At 36.7% G+C, this 17,000-nt stretch overlaps 1 long non-coding RNA gene across 4 annotated transcripts in view; it reads left to right on the top strand.

The window, feature by feature from the left end:
• Nucleotides 1–17,000, top strand: part of LOC309662429 — a 34,633-nt gene that overhangs the window by 2,906 nt on the left and 14,727 nt on the right. For 2 of the 4 annotated variants that reach the window (XR_014264668.1, XR_014264670.1), the window contains exons 2-3: nt 6,282–6,365; nt 12,637–12,771. This is a non-coding gene — a long non-coding RNA (uncharacterized lncRNA). The remainder of the gene's footprint in view (nt 1–6,281; nt 6,366–12,636; nt 12,772–17,000) is intronic. The other 2 variants (XR_014264667.1, XR_014264669.1) reach the window with 1 other exon arrangement.

Here is a 17,000-nt window from a genome sequence, read left to right as displayed (position 1 = left end):
CTTCAGCCAGGTTCTGAACAGTCTGCCAGGATCTCTAACTTTTCTATGTCTTTGAAGGTCTATGTTGTTCCTTGTGTTTAGAATATTAAGTCGATTTTTCAAGTGTGATAAATGAGTCAACTAAAATCACACCTTTTAATGAAATCCTTCCCTCATCTACTCTATCCCAATGGAGAATTAAATGTTTCTGCCTCCATGCTGACATAGCGCTTTGTACATAGACCTGTTAAAATGAGTATCCCATTGATTTGGTTTTATACGTCTGCAGTGGCAGAGTTATGGTTAGCCTGAAGGAAATTAGTTCCAGCCATTATCTCAATCAGGGCCCCTTCCCTGTTCTTTAGTATTTTCTGATTTAAAGAGATTATGAAGTCTAGACAAATCTCATTCGCCACCTAGACCCTTTTCCAGACACCCTTCCAACCAGATTGCTACTCCCAAGCTTCTCTTTTATAGGAATTGTGAAGCCACCACCATGGACCTGCTCCCACTGAGCAATAAATTTGTATTACCTGACACTCAATGAATATTTTGAGTTAATTTGTTGATTTGTCCATGCATTAATTCATCCATCCTTTCATATATTCACTCAACTAATATCTATCTGCTTTGCCTCTCCCAATCCTATATCTTTGTTTCTCCTCAGAACATCTCCCTCAGGATGAAAAGTTTTGCAACCTCAGTCCCATATTCCTGCCTAATTTCCCCATTCTTGTCTTTAATCACACATTTTGCAACAAAGATCAAGCCTATAATCTCATATCTATCAATGACTCCTTTCTCCTACTTGCCCCAGTGGTCCTAATAATTCTTCTTACCTCATAATTCTTAGATCTGTCCAACTAGGATCCCAGTTTATGGCCTAAACATATCATTTCAGGATTATAATATTGCTTTTTTAAAAACTGTTTTTACTGAGTGCTAGATGTTTTAATAGATGATCTCATTTCTTCTTCACAATGGTTCTAAGATGAAGTACTTTTCCTGGATTTACAAATAAGCAATGTGAAGCTTAAAGAGTAAACTAGAGAACTTTACTGTAGTCATGTGTAACCCAAAACTAATCTATTTAAGCTGCATTCATTCATCAACATTTAATGAGCTCTGCCCTGTGGGGTATGGTTTTCATTGGTAGATTTATTCTTGAACATTGTAAGAAAAATTCAATATAAAGAGTCCTATGAAAACTCACTATTTACTATAGTAATCATTTAGTAGAATAAAGTATCCATCTGTAATCCAAATTGCTAAAGTTAATGCAGTGCACCCAGTTCTGGAGTCAAATTGGTGAGGATTGAAATACTGCTTTGCCACTGTGCAACTTAAGATCTGCCCCCAAAATGCTTAACTTTGCCCTGTCTTCATCAGTAAAATGAGAAGAAAAACACCAACATCAAAGTCCAGTAAATGATAAATATTATTACCTAGTGCCTAGCACAAATCCTGGCACATAGTAGGTATTTAATTGGTGTTTATTACATGAATACATGAATACATTACATTAATTGAAAAATCACGTTTTGGTTGTTTTTTTTCTGAAATACATGAGCTAGTTTAATGTTTGTCATTTAAAAATTGTGGAGTATGAGGGTTCTGAGAGACATTTAAAACATTACCCAACATGATAACTATTTTACTGGATTCATTTAAAGAAAGGCAGTCTTTGAGATTGTTTTAGCTTTTTAGTCCTGTGTTGCTAAAAGATCTCATGATGGACTTTTCAACAGTTAATAGATAGTAAAAGAAAATTTTTTTTAAGATTATTTCATCCCATCATTAGTTCAGATACAATAAAAATATATCGCTAATAACATACCCCATGACCATCACGAAATCTACTACCTTTGCATTCAGACCTACTCCACAAAATTATACAATTGTATTAACTAAGAGGTGCTTTTAATCCTTTAACAGACCAAAGGCTTTATCTGTACATATAGTTACACGCTTTCCAGTGAGCTGTGCAGAGTTCCTACCATTTAGGATCAAGCCAACTCCTTTTCAGATGAGAAAATTGAGCCCCTTCAAGTTCAAATGAAAAGAGAGGGGCAACATAGTATAACAGAGGCTGATTGCTAAGGTTTGAATCCTGACCCTACAACTTCTTAGCTGTGTGACTGTCAAGTCACTCAACCTCTGTGCCTCAGTTTCCTTTGCTGCAAAATGAGAGTAATTGTACTTGCCTCATGGGCTTGTGAGGTATATGTAAGTTAATATCAATTCATGGAAACTGCTTAAACAATGAGTGTGTACATACTATAAATATTCAGAAAATGTTAGCCATAGAAACATTGGTTTCTCAGGTTTAAGTAAAACAACATGTTATAAAACCATGAATACTTCCCATCCCCTCCAAAAAAACCCACCACTTTTTCACTGAGATGGGTTTCCTAGCCCACATTAAAAGCATGAGACTACAGTCCATCAGCAATAATTTAATGTTATATTTCTCAAAGTGTGGTTCCAAGATCATTGCATCAGAATCACCGGAAAGCTTCTCTATATGCAAACATCTGGTCTATACCTCTCAGACCTACTGAATCAGAAGTTCTTAGATGAGTCCAGTAATCTGCATTTTTTTTAAAAAATTATTTATTTATTTATTTATTTTTGGCTGTGTTGGGTCTTCGTTGCTGTGCGAGGGCTTTCTCTAGTTGCGGCAAGCGGGGGCCACTCTTCATCGTGGTGCGCAGGCCTCTCACTGTCGCGGCCTCTCTTGTTGCGGAGCACAGGCTCCAGACGCGCAGGCTCAGGACGCGCAGGCTCAGTAGTTGTGGCCCACGGGCCCAGTTGCTCCGCGGCATGTGGGATCTTCCCAGGCCAGGGCTCGAACCCATGTCTCCTGCATTGGCAGGCAGACTCTCAACCACTGCGCCACCAGGGAAGCCCAGTAATCTGCATTTTTAATATGCACCTGAATGATTCTTTTCAGTACCAAAGTCTGAGATTCCTACTGTGTTCAAGGCACAAGTTTTCTTTAACTTTTTTAGGACAGCTCTTAACTATTATTTGTAATTGGAATACAAAAATCTATTTTTGAAAAAACCCACCCATGTATGGCAGAAATTGTTTGCCTATATTTCAAAGCAGATTCATGGAGAGAAAACAAGTCTTTAGAAGCTCAAGAGCTACAAAGGTAATTGAAACTGACAGCCTTGAGGAGCCAAAAGGGATAGTGACTGATTGTTATGCTTTAGGCCTTTTTGGAGAAAGAACATAATCACAAATTTAGAAAATTAATCCAGTTCAAATTCATCACCAGGGCTACTCATGGGCATGATTAAATGCTCTACTTTTCTTGATCACTGGATTAAGGAAATTTTTCTTAAACTGCCTATTCTAGTAAGCTAATATAACTGAAAAATTTAAATCCTCGAAGTGTACTATGGATAAAACAGAATTTTGACCTAAATTTGTAAGCTTCGTTGTCAGCCCTCATATGATACTGGTAGAAATGTAAACTGGTACAATCTTTTGGAAGGACAATTTGCAGTATTTATCAAAATTACAAATTTCCAGAGTTTTTGATGCAAAAATTCCACTTCTAAGCGATTATCCTACAAATATGCTCATTCATAAACAAAATTAAGTTTAGAGACATTTCATTGCAGAATTGTTTGATTTAAAAAAAAAAGAGATTAGAAACAACCAATGAGGACATGTAAAATAGATTATGGTACATCTATATTATATAATACTAGTCAGCTAACTATATACTTACTAATATGTAGTGAAATCCAAAATATTTTAATGGAAAAAAAATGTTTCACTAAAAGGAATCAGACATCCTTAGAGAAATGACTAACACCAGGGCTGGGCTTGAGAAAGTATAAGAAGAGCCTGGAATATCTTTTTCGTGCCAGAAAGTAAACAAGTGCTTAAAAATGTTGGGAACATGTTTAAAGGACTCAGGAGCCAGCTTGAAGGGCTCCCACTGGCTGAATCTGGAACAGTGGATTATAAACCATTGAATAAAAAAAAAAGAATCCATGAGCCCATACTGATACTTAAAATATAAATAAATAAAGGGGGGAGAAGGAATGACAGAGTTAGGAAATTGCCGTTTTGCAACCATGATAGTAATAATTGATTCAGGCAATAATCATCAGTAAGTGTTAAAACCATTGAGCAAAAGTCTCATGGGGAGCATAGTCTCAAAGTATCTCCTCATAAGCAAATAAGAAGAGATAAATGTCAGCTTTACTGTGGAGACACCTATGAAAATCACCAAAACTTGCACAAACTAGTATCACTGAGATTCCCTGAGGTAATTCACTGGGGAAGCAACATCACTTCTACGGTGTGCCTACCAAAATTTCATAACCTGAATCTCTCCATGAGGAAAGAATCAGAAAAATCCATGTTGAAGTATGTCCATTAAAAACAAAAGTCAGGGACTTCCCTGGTGGTGCAGTGGTTAAGAATCGGCCTGCCATTGCAGGGGACACGGGTTTGAGCCCTTGTCTGGGAAGATCCCATATGCCGTGGAGCAACTAAGCCCGTGCGCCACAACTACTGAAGCCCGCATGCCTAGAGCCCATGCTCCGTCACAAGAGGAGCCACCGCAATGAGAAGCCTGCGCACCACAATGAAGAGTAGCCCCCGCTTGCAGCAACTAGAGAAAGCCCATGCGCAGCAAGGAAGACCCAATGCAGCCAAAAATAAATTAATTAATTTAAAAAAAAAAGTCAAACAACAAACTGGCCTATATTCTTCAAATGACAAGGTCATGAGGAACAAAGGAAAGCAGAGGAACCGTTTCAGAATAAAGAAGGTACAAGAGCCATGACAACTAAATGCATGCATGATCATGGATCAGTACATTTTGGAAACAATAAATTTTGCTTTAACTCATACAACTCAATATCAAAAAAACAAACAACTTGATTAAAAAATGGGCAGAAGACTTGAAAATACATTTTTCTAAAGAAGACATACAGATGGCTAACAGGCACTTGAAAACATTTTCAGCATTGAATAATTATTAGTGAAATGCAAATCAAAGCCACAATGAGATATGACCTCACACTCATCAGAATGGCTACCATCAAAAAGTCTACAGAGGTTGGCGAGGAAGTGGGGAAAAGGGTACCCTTGTATACTGTTGGTGGAAATGTAATTTGGTATAGACACTATGGAAAACAGTATGGAGGTTTCTCAAAAAACTAAAAATAGAACTACCACGTGATCCAGCAATTCCACTTCTGGGTGTGTATCCAAAAAAAACCGAAAATAGTAACTCAAAAAGATACATGCACTCCAATATTCATAGCAGTATTATTTACAATAGCCAAGATATGGAAGTAAGCCAAGTGTCCATCAACAGATGAATGGATAAAGAAGATGTAGTATATAAGATGTAATATATATATACATATACATATACACAATGCAATATTATTTAGTCATTAAAAAGAATGAAATTGTGCCATTTGCAATAACATGGATGGACCTAGGGGGTATTATGCTTAGTAAAATGACAGGCAGAAAGACAGTACTCTATGTTATCACTTATGTGGGGAATCTAAAAAATAACACAAATATATATAACAAAACAGAAACAGACCCACAGATGTAGAGAACAAAGTGCTTAAAGTGGTTACTAGTGGGGAGAGGGAAAAGGGTAGGGACAAGATAGGGGTATGGGATTAAGAGATACAAACTACTATGTATAAAATAAGCAAAGATGTACAGCACAGCAAAATATAACCATTATTTTGTAATAACTTTAAATGGAGTATAATCTATAAAAATATTGAATCACTATGCTGTACACCTGAAACTAATATTATATTGTAAATCAACTATACTTAAATTAAAAATAATTTTTTTGCTTTAAAGGAGTAGTGAAATTTGAACAAAGATATGTTACAACAAATACGTTTGATAACTGTATTGTAGTTATGTAAGAAAATCAGAATGAGAAATTCTCACAAATTTAGGGAAAGATCGATTTTTCTGTAGCCATAGAACGAAGTCACAATCAGAACACATTCGGTTGATAAGCACAACTCAACTCCATGAACCTGCTTTTGTAAGCCAACTGATCATCATTAGCCTCTTGCGTATTACAGTCAGCTGATCAGGCATGAATTCACTCCAGAAAAGCCGCCTTTGAGTACCAACCAGTCAACAATAGTCACTCAAGTAACCAAGCTTTTAAGGATCACGCCAACCCTTTTATGAGTCCAGTAGTTGGCTTTGCTCAGGCTCTGCCTGACCAGCATAGCTCTAGATTACTATAGTAAGCAGTAAATTTCAGCTTTGTCTTTTTATTTCAGATATCAATGGCAGTCTCATTATCCTTTGGTAATTCTGGAATTTCCACCAAGATTGTTTTAAAAACTCGTTTGGCAGTATTCCAGGTAAGCTCTGGGCCAACAGGTACACTTACTGGTCCAAACTTTGTCATTAGTTCAGCTGCCAGATGAGTCAGTCTCAGTAACCACCTGAGCTCTACTTTCATTGAATTCTCATTACTGTGTGTATTCTTTAGCCTGGGGTGTATAACCAAGTAGTTTTTTTTGCATAAGATCATTATGCTTAGGTCTTTTTTCTAAGTAATTAGACCTTTTGGTTTGGAATAGAGCCATTTGGTAGTTACACTGAGAAGTTTAGTAAGGTTAATAGACCTTTTGCTTTGGAGGTCTACCATTTGAAAATGTTTGCCATTAACCTGCATATTCTCCTGCTGCTTACTTTGGTTTTGTTTTGTTTTTCAGAAATTTTTAAATATTTACTTTTAGAATTCATTTAAAAACAATAATGAGCCCACTATATGTTAACATAAATATTATATTTTAATTACAACAAGATTTTATGAAAAAAATTAGAAGCATGGCATTATGTTTTACTTTTTTGTCTGGTTTAATAGAAGACTGCTAAGTTCTCCGAAAGGCTTCTACCTTTATTTTATTGTGCTGTGTTGTTTTGTTGAAGAGTAGGAAGAAAATCCTGCCTGGCATAGGTATGTAGTTGGAAGAAGAAGCAGTATTTTAATAGCCTTTTCAGATAATTGTGGATATTCTCCTTTTATGTAACACCAAAACTTGACAAGCAATAGTTTCTCAAAGATTAATTGCAATGCGGAATCTGAAATCATACCAGTGAACTTTTTATACTCTGTTACATTAAAATACTTTGGTGTATCTTGAATTTTGAATGGATCTTTTACCCACGCATGATTTTGTATTAGTATGCATTGGTCATTTGAAATATTGTCATTGAATAATGTGCATCTTCCAAATGTTGACACATTTCGTTATACGTTACCAAATATCACCTTTGTTAATATCACTACTAATCTCATCAGAAAGTTCTTTCTATTGGTATATACTTAGTGGAATTCCTGGGTCACAGGAAATGAGAACGTTTCACTTTATAAGGCTATGACAACTTGTTTTCCAAAGTACTATTCCTAATTTACAATCCTACAAGCAATCTTATAGGAGAGCTCAACATTTTTTCCAGCATTTGATAGTTTTGAACATTGGCGTAAAAGAGTAACTTGCGGTGCTCTTGATCTGCATTTTTCTTTCTTTTTTTTAAAAATAAATTTATTTATTTATTTTTGGCTGCGTTGGGTCTTCGTTGCTGTGCACAGGCTTTCTCTAGTTGTGGTGAGCGGGGGCTACTATTCTTTGCAGTGCGCGGGCTTCTCGTTGTGGTGGCTTCTCTTGTTGCAGAGCATGGGCTCTAGGCGTGCGGGCTTCAGTAGTTGTGGCACACGGGCTCAGTAGTTGTGGCTCACAGGCTCTAGAACGCAGGCTCAGTAGTTGTGGCTCACGGGCTCTAGAACGCAGGCTCAGTAGTTGTGTGCACAGGCTTAGTTGCTCCACGGCATGTGGGACCTTCCTGGACCAGGGGTCGAACCCATATCCCCTGCATTGGCAGGAGGGTTCTTAACCACTGCACCACCAGGGAAGCCCCTGCATTTTTCTGAAAATGAATTTGAGCAACTTTTCATATTTATTCTATTTTGTGAAATAGATGTCGTGCCTTTCATTTCTCCCTTTTTTTCTAACAGCTTTATTGAGATAATTTACATTCCTTACAATTTACCCATTTGAAAGGTACAATTCAGTGGTTTTAGTATATTCACAAATTTGTGCAACCATCACCAAAATCCATTTTAGAACATTTCATCACCCCCAAAAAAACTCTATACTTTTTAACTACCACCCCACTCTCCCCCAAACACTCCCCTCTCACTCCCAAACAACCACTAATATTTCTGTCTCCATAGATTTGTCTATTCTGGACATTTTATTTAAATGGAATCACGTAATACATGACCTTTTGTGACTGGCTTCTGGCACTTAGCATTTTGTTTTCTAGGTTCATCCATATTATATAGCATGTGTTAGTACTTCATTCCCTTTTATGGCCAAATAATATTCCATTGGATGGATATACCACATTTTGCTTATGCATTTATCAGTTGATACATGTTTGAAGTTAAATTAAAATCCTAGTGTATCAGTTACATCTCAATAAAAAATTCCTGGTCTAGAGCTAAATTAAGGGCCATACAGGCATGCCTTGGAGATGTCGCAGGTTTGGTTCCAGACACCACAGTAGAGTGAATATTGCAATAAAGCAAGTCACATGAATTTTTTGGTTTCCCAGTCCATTTAAAGTCATAATTACACTATACTGCAGTCTATTAAGTGTGCAATAGCATTATATCTTTTACAAATGCACATCCTTAATTAAAAATCAATGCTGTTGAAAGAATGGTGCCAATAGACTTGCTCACGGCAGGACTGACACAAACCTTCAATTTCTAAAATATGCAGTATCTGCAAAGCTCAATAAAGTGAAGTGCAATAAAATGAGGTATGCCTGTAATTAAAGAATTTCCTAATCTCCAGCAATACAGGCAAATTTTTGCTATAGAATCTGGAACTCTTAAAGATACTTATTATCATGGGCTACAGATCTGTACCAACTAATTTAGTTACTTATAAGCCCTTCTGAAGGGAAAAATGTCTAAAATCATAAAGGCATGAAAGAGGAGATTTTTAAAAACTCAGCTATGAAAATTTTTTAAATATAAAAAGAAAAAATATAAAGCAATTAATAGAAGCCTCTATTTTAAGGGTAGACTGGACAAAGATTCAATGCTGTAACTTAAACAGACTTCAGGAAACTTTCAAAAAGTATTCTGGGTTACATTCAGTATCTGGAATTAAAGAAGCCTTGTCTTCTCTTTTTTGTAGATTTAATAAAAAATAAATTAATTAAAATGTAAAATTGCTAGTTTAGAAAATATCTAATATGTGGCTCAACGTTTCCAGATAGCTTTAAAAAGTAAATAGGCTAGAAATCAATATATCATATGGCTCTGTAGATGAAATACCCCAAAGTGTCTCTGTTCTCTAAGACGTGAGAGCCTATAGATAAGGATACGTGTAAATATAGTGAATAGAAGGACCATTAAAGAAACTATGTACCATGCCAGCTAAGAAACAGGACAGCTATTCAAAAATCTATCCAGTGATATGGCTCCAACGTAAACAAGAGCACTCAACAATTACCAATCTTTTTTCTATTTCCCTATATTTTATATAGTTATCACTTTATCAGTAGTTCCACCTCTATATCAGAGTAAAAGATTGTCTAAAAAGCAAGAAGAGAGGCAAATTGACTTCTCATGAAAAAAGAAAACAAAAAATTTTGTATTAAAGTAAAAATGAGAGTGCCGTGTTGGTTTTTTAAAAAGAAGACAAGAAAAATTTGAATGTATATAGTAAATTGTGGAAGACTTGAGAAGAAATAAACTTTATTTACCTTGGTTTAATAGAACCACTCAGGTAGTCAAAATCTCTAATAATTCAGTGTCTCAACTATAGCTGATATTTTGAGATCATTATCAGAGGGATATTCTTTATTCTCTGTGATACAACATTGTGAAGAAAATAATCAACAGAGCAGGACTGAACTGCTATCCTTGGAAAAGCCTGTTTGCAAGGTTGAGCCTTGGCTGGCATCCAGGAACTTAAATTTCAGGAGGGTTCCCAACATCAACTGATGAGAGTGACTCACTAAACTGTTTGTACAAACAATATGGTTTCTGCTGAACCTTGCTTTTCCTTCTGGGTGTGTGGAATTTGGGTACATGCCAGACAGTGGGGCCTACGTGATTAGCCCCCAGTAGAAACCCAGGGTACTGAGTCTCAAGCTTCTGTGGTTAGCAACATTTCACACAACATTTCATACATGTTGTCACAGCTCATCGCTAGGGAAATTAAGCATGTCCTGTATGACTCCATTGGGAGAGGACCCTTGAAAGCTTATATCTGGTTTCCCACAGACTATGTCTAAGTGCCTTTTCCCTTTGCTGATTTTGTTCTAGATTGTCTATATCCCTTAGCCATGAATACAACTATATGCTGAGTCCTCTCAGTCCTAGTGAATCATTTTACCTGGGGTGGTCTTGGGGATCTCTAACCCAAACATCTATAAATGTAGTAAGATCTACTTTTAGACAAAAATATACTGCATCTCTTATACTTGATTGGATTATAGTTCATCTAGATACGGGAATGTATACTGTATGTGGTTCTAGAAAGTACCAAAAAGATAGCTATGGTACCAGAATTCTTATGGATGAAAGATTCCACCAATATAGGCAGATTAACTTGGAGCAGAGCCCATAAGATTACAGATTGATTTTTTTTTTCCTTAATTACATTATTTATTTATTTATTTATTTACTTTGTACAAACATGAAAATGTTAGGCCATGCTCTATGGATTTTAACTCACTAAAACACCATTGCCTATAAAACCTATCTCTTTTTTTTTTTTTAAACCTATCTCTTAAAGAAGCAAAATAAATAAAACTCTGTGCCGCTGAATAATTACAGGCCTCAACTAATAAGTCAAAATAGCCTCAGATCTTCTACTAGGCCTTTCAGTCTAATGGTGGCACACGTACTCAATCACTATTGCTAGCAGAAACCACTCGTTTTTTTACTTATTGATTAACTAATTATGAATTATCATTTCCTCCTTCTCATGTAACCAAATACTGGTGTAGCACTCTTTTTTTTTTTTTTTAAACTTTGGGTTTATTTATTTATTTATTTATGGCTGTGTTAGGTCTTCGTTTCTGTGCGAGGGCTTTCTCTAGTTGCGGCAAGTGGGGGCCACTCTTAATCGCGGTGCGCGGGCCTCTCATTATCGCGGCTCTCTTGTTGCGGAGCACAGGCTCTAGACACGCAGGCTCAGCAATTGTGGCTCACGGGCCCAGCCACTCCGCGGCATGTGGGATCTTCCCAGACCAGGGCTCGAACCCGTGTCCCCTGCATTGGCAGGCAGATTCTCAACCACTGCACCACCAGGGAAGCCCTGGTGTAGCACTCTTAATCCAGCAACTCCATAACCCTGTGAAGGAGAATCCCGTACTTGTGTTCATGTAATTCAAGAAGACAACCATGATCAGAACAGAATTTTTGACGCTATAGTGTCAAATCCTTACTCAGTATTGTTTGTTGAAGGGTTTTATGTTAAAAATATGAAAACATATCAGGCTAATATACAAAAAACAGTCCTGTTTCTCTTATAAAATTTCTTACCAAAAACCAAATTGTTCACATATCTGAACCATGGTTCTTTCTAGGGTGTATTAAATTGTTAATATAAATGTGTATATATATATATTACACTAAGATTAGTAGCTTTTAGAATAATTCACTTCTTTAAAAGGATGTACAAATGCAAAGATTTCTAAGGTATCCTGTAAAATTGAATAACAAACACATCAATTACCTGATGTCTTCATGTTAAAACAATTGTTGTCATAAAGCCAGACACTCATAGTATAAGAGATATTACAGAAGTTAGTATACTATACTATAATCATTATGGAAATATTTTGCATATACAGAAATACATTAACAGATTATCATGCTAAACAGATTTCTCTGATTAAAATCATTATACAGGGACATCATTAAAATATCAAAAACAAAAATAGTAACAATAAATTGATGTAGAAGTTCAAAGATTTCATCATAGATGGGCAAAATCTGGATACCCGAATTCTGAAGATAAACACTGGGAATGATTAAGTTATAAGATCTATGAGGATAAAATCTGGCAAATCCACAATGGCCACCTGATAAGCACCCAGTAACACCCCAAATGAACACTTGTGGAAATCTTCCATCAAACAACCCATCCACAGTCGGGATAAATTGGCCACAGAATCAAACCATTATGAGAACACTTCCAGGAACAGAGGATTTAGCCAGTTCATGCCCTATCTGAAAACCAATTAACCTGGAAAAATTGTAAAGATAAGGCAAAGACTAAAATCATGCCCTAAAAGATCCTTTGAGATCACTGAATGAATTGTAGCAATTGCTTCCCTCTATCATTTATGAATGTATACTATTAATAGTACATTTGTTTCCTGGGTAGGTTAAAACATTTGCTTGTTGAAAAGCCACAGCATTCACCATGGTAAAAATATTTACCATTAGATCTTGTATTTCCTGTGTAGAACATTTTGTCTTGTTTATCCAGCAGTATGGGGATACATTTAATTAGAAGTTATTCATGATTTTTAGTAACACAGGATTTTGCTTACTCCAAAACCTTATTGTCTGTATCACTGACAATCCTCTAGAAAAATATAAAGGACCTTGACACAACTGAAAAGTTACATCTATTGGAGATCCTAAACTGACATTCTCCAGAGACCCTCCAGAAATTGATGGTTCCTGAAAGTGGACTGCTGATTCAAGATATTAAGAATAAGCTGGTAACTACACACTGTAAAATGTGTTTTCACAAGACCATTGGGGGAGTTCCCTGGTGGCCTAGCAGTTAGGATTTTGGGCTTTCACTGCCGTGGTCCAGGTTCAGTCCCTGGTTGGGGAACTGAGATCCTGTGAGCTGCATGGCTAAAAAAAATAATAATAATAATTCCCCAAACCACTGGGACAATAGTCTTCTATATAACACCCTCTTTCTTAAGTACTTTTATATAATTATGCTTTTTATTCTTTAGTGGTTTAAAGTTGTGTACTTTTGACTCAGTCTATTATATTACCCTAACCAATAATAATGATGTGCTTATATGTAAGCTTTACCAAAAACAGTCACCACCTCTACTCAATAAAGCTGGAAAAGAATAAAATTAAATAAATAAATAAATTTTTTTTTAATGCTGGAAAAGAAAAAAATTAAAAATAAAAACGATCACATTTCTAATTCTGTAATTGAGCTCTCCTAAGCTTGGCTAATACAGCCAGTTTGAAAAATAATTGAAGGTATGTTACATAATAAAACTATAATAATTTATATATTATAAAATATATTTTATATATCATTATATTAAAGTAATAACTATATATCAGTTAACAATATTTAAGATAGTATATTATATAAAATTATATTGCTATATTATCTATAATATATAAATGAAGAAAAATATTCTTTTGCTGCAAGAGAGGGATATAACTATTCTTGGGCTGTAGCAGTAACTGTTTCTCATCACTACACCCAAAGACAGTATATCTATAACTTAAAGATTGATCGTACCTTTTGGGCACCTCCTGGATTCTTTTTCCCATGTGAAAATCAGTGTCTTCAGTGCTGACCCAGAACCAAGGCTGTACAAGTGTTCTGTAGGGCTTTTTGTGAGGCCATCCATGAGTTTAACTCCCCAACACTCTGAATGAACTACATTTCTTAAAAAAGAGTCTGAAAGATAAAACCCTTTGTAGCAAAAGATTCCCTCAAATATTTTCCCCCCACCCACAAGCACAACTTGAGATGGTAATTAAAAATTTGTCCCTTCACACTGGCTGAGCCCTACAGGCAATAGAATAGCATAGCCTTAATTTTTTTGGGTCAGCCAGGAGGGAGTCTGTGCCATTACTAAGACTTCTCATACAGGGACTAACACTTTGGGTGAGATAAAACAATCTATAACCAAGTTGAAAGAAAAAACAAACTGACTAAGGTAGACTCAGGGAGTCGTTAGGCCTTGTTTTATTCCTCAGGCTTTTAAAATCTTGGTTCATGGTTATGGAGTATCTTCCTTTCCCTTTTATTACCAATATGACGGTACTTATAGTTTTACTTGTTTGTCTCACTGCTGTTCAGTGTCTGTTGTCCAAACTTTAAAATGATTCCACACAGCCACTGGGCTAACAGTGATTCAACAAATGATTCAAAGACAAAAACAAGATAAAATCACAATGATGAATGTGCAAATTGAAAATCATATCTCCATAAAGGGAACCTCAATATTCAAGAGCCATGAACAACAGTGGTGAAAATCTGGACTTTTGGTCCTTCTTTCAGCTTTGGCTGAATGAGGACGAAAAGAGAAGACTGAGAATAAAGGAGTCCCCACAAATGCAGGAAAACACTGCTTACTCAAAAGCCATGATACTAAGCGACCATCAGAACTGGTCTTAAACCTGTTCGATTGATCAGCTACTCACCTCAGTGGACACCAAACTAATCAATGTCGGGTCCTCACTTCTGACAGTCAGCCAGCCAGGTATGAGCTCAGTCCAGTAAACATGACTTAGAGCGCCAGTCAACAACAGCCTCGCTAAGTCACCACACTTCAATTGCTGACGTTTATCCACGTACGCTTCTGAAAGCCTGCCAATCCCAAACATCCTATAAAAAAATCTCTTTCTTTAGTAAGCAAGAAATTCAACACTATTATATAGAGTGTTGGTCCTATCATCATGGGATAAATATTACGCTGTTTTAAAGGATTTTAGAGTAAAACATGTGATGTCTGCAATTTAACTTCAGATGGTTCAGTATATTTGTTTATATCAGAGACAGAGAGGTAAAGCAAATGTGGTGAAAGTATTAACAATATTTTGTGAGTACATCTAGGTGAGCATTCATTATAGTAGCCTGTAACTCTTCTGTAAGTGTTACCGAGTCCAACAACCTCGCCCTGCTCGCCACCCAACAGGCCAATGAGTTGGAGACGAGGTGTTGAGGCTAGAAGTCGACTTTATTCGGAAAGCCGGCAGACTGACAAGATGGCAGACTAGTGTCTCCTATAAACCATCCTATCGGGGTCTGGATGCCAGTTTCTTTTATAGAATCAGAGAGGGAGAGGTGGTGGGAAAGTAAAGTAAAAAGGGTCATCATTCTTAACAAAACATCTCCTGGAACGACCAGCCTAGGTGAGGGGATGTGTTAATTTCTTCTTTCTAGCAGCCATTCACAGGTGGGCAGGGTCAGATTTTCTCCCTGGGAGCTGAACAGAGGCACTTTAGTTTAACATTGAGGCAGGGTTCCCTGAGGCAGGCCATTACGTATGATTATAATAACAAAAGCAACGAAAAGCAAAGGTTAAAGTAGAAGAAAACAGACCAAACATGGAGTCCAATTTAGCTCTTCCCTGTTATATAAGTTTAATTTTTCAAAATTAAAAATGTAAACAAGAGCAGTAACATCAGCAAAAAGGTGGAATAGGAAATTCCAGGCCTTTGCTCCCCATGGAGACACTGACTTAACAACAATATAGGTGCCAAATTGCCTTTATGAGAATTCCAGAAACCAGGTAAGAGGTTGCAACATGCCAAGTGAATGCAAAGCCAAGAAGAGACATAAGGAAGCAGGTAGGAAAGTTCTTCTTATTTGCCTGTCCTAGCTCCTCCCCCTCCCCCCTCACACTCCCACCCCCAGTAAAGCACCAGGCACTCCCAACTCTCAGATTCTCCCTTGGGAGGGAAACAGAAAAGTGGAATGTGCATCCAAAGTTCTGGCTTTTCAGAGGGCTGCCCAAGGGACTGGGTTCTGTCTTGCCCGAGTCAGTGTGCTGATGGGAAAAGAATGGATGTGTACTTTGAATACCAGGTTGGGGGCAGCTGAAAATAATGGCCAGCACAACAGCTTGTTACACTAGAAAGACTGCAGTACTGCAGACAGACACTAGGGAGAGAAGGAGATTATGGGCTTCTGAGAAGCAGCAGAGGCAAACCTCTTTAACTGGGAAATCACTTGCACAAGTCCAGAGAAGACGCATACCCAGAAGAGGTTTGAGAGGTTCCCAAATCTCTAGCTAAGCTGATTCATTTTTCAGATGCCCAGATCTCAACAGATGAGCACAAGGCATACAAAGAAACAGGGAAACACGGCCAAATCAAAGGAAAAACGAGAATAGCCAAAACAATTTTGAAAAATAAGCAGAAATTTGTAAAACTTTCTGATTTCAAAACTTATTATAAAGCTTCATGGGACTTCCCTGGTGGTCCAGTGGCTAAGACTCCGCACTCCCAATGCAGGGGGCCCAGGTTCAATCCCTGGTCAGGGAACTACATCCCACATACCACAACTAAGAGTTCGCACACTGCAACTAAAGATCCCACATGCCACAACAAAGAGCCTGCATGCCACAACTAAGACCCAGTGCAGCCAAATAAACAAACAAACAAACAAACAAACAAATAAATAAATAAATATTTTTTAAAAAATAAAGCTTCAGTAACCAAGTGAATGTGGTATTGGTATAAAGATAGACCTATAGATCAATGGAACAGAGTCCAAAAATAGACCTACCCATGTATAGTCAACTGAATTTCCACAAAGATGCCTATACAATTCAGTGGGAGAAAGGATACTCTTTTGAAGAGTGATGCTAGAACAATTGGATATCCATATGCAAAAGAAAGAAAGAAAAAAGGAAGGAAGGAAGGAAGGAAGAAAGACCATTACCTTATACCATTTAGAAAATTAGCTCATATTAACTGACCTAAAGGTCAAAATAAAACCTATGAAATTTCTGGAAGAAAATATAGGAGAAAATCTTAGTAACTTTGGAGTAAGCAAATATTTCCTAAATAGGACTTAAAAAACATAAACTATGAAGGGAAAATGATACATTAGACTTCATTAAAATATAAAACTTTGCTCTTCCAAAAACACTGTTAAGAGAATGAAAGAACAGACTGATAGAAATATTTGCAAAACATACACCAAAGGACTTATATCCAGAACAAAGAACTC

This window comes from Balaenoptera physalus (assembly GCF_965194825.1).
Source record: "Balaenoptera physalus genome assembly, chromosome: 6".
Lineage (NCBI taxonomy): Eukaryota > Metazoa > Chordata > Mammalia > Artiodactyla > Balaenopteridae > Balaenoptera > Balaenoptera physalus.
This window is presented reverse-complemented; position numbering and strand designations above follow the sequence as displayed.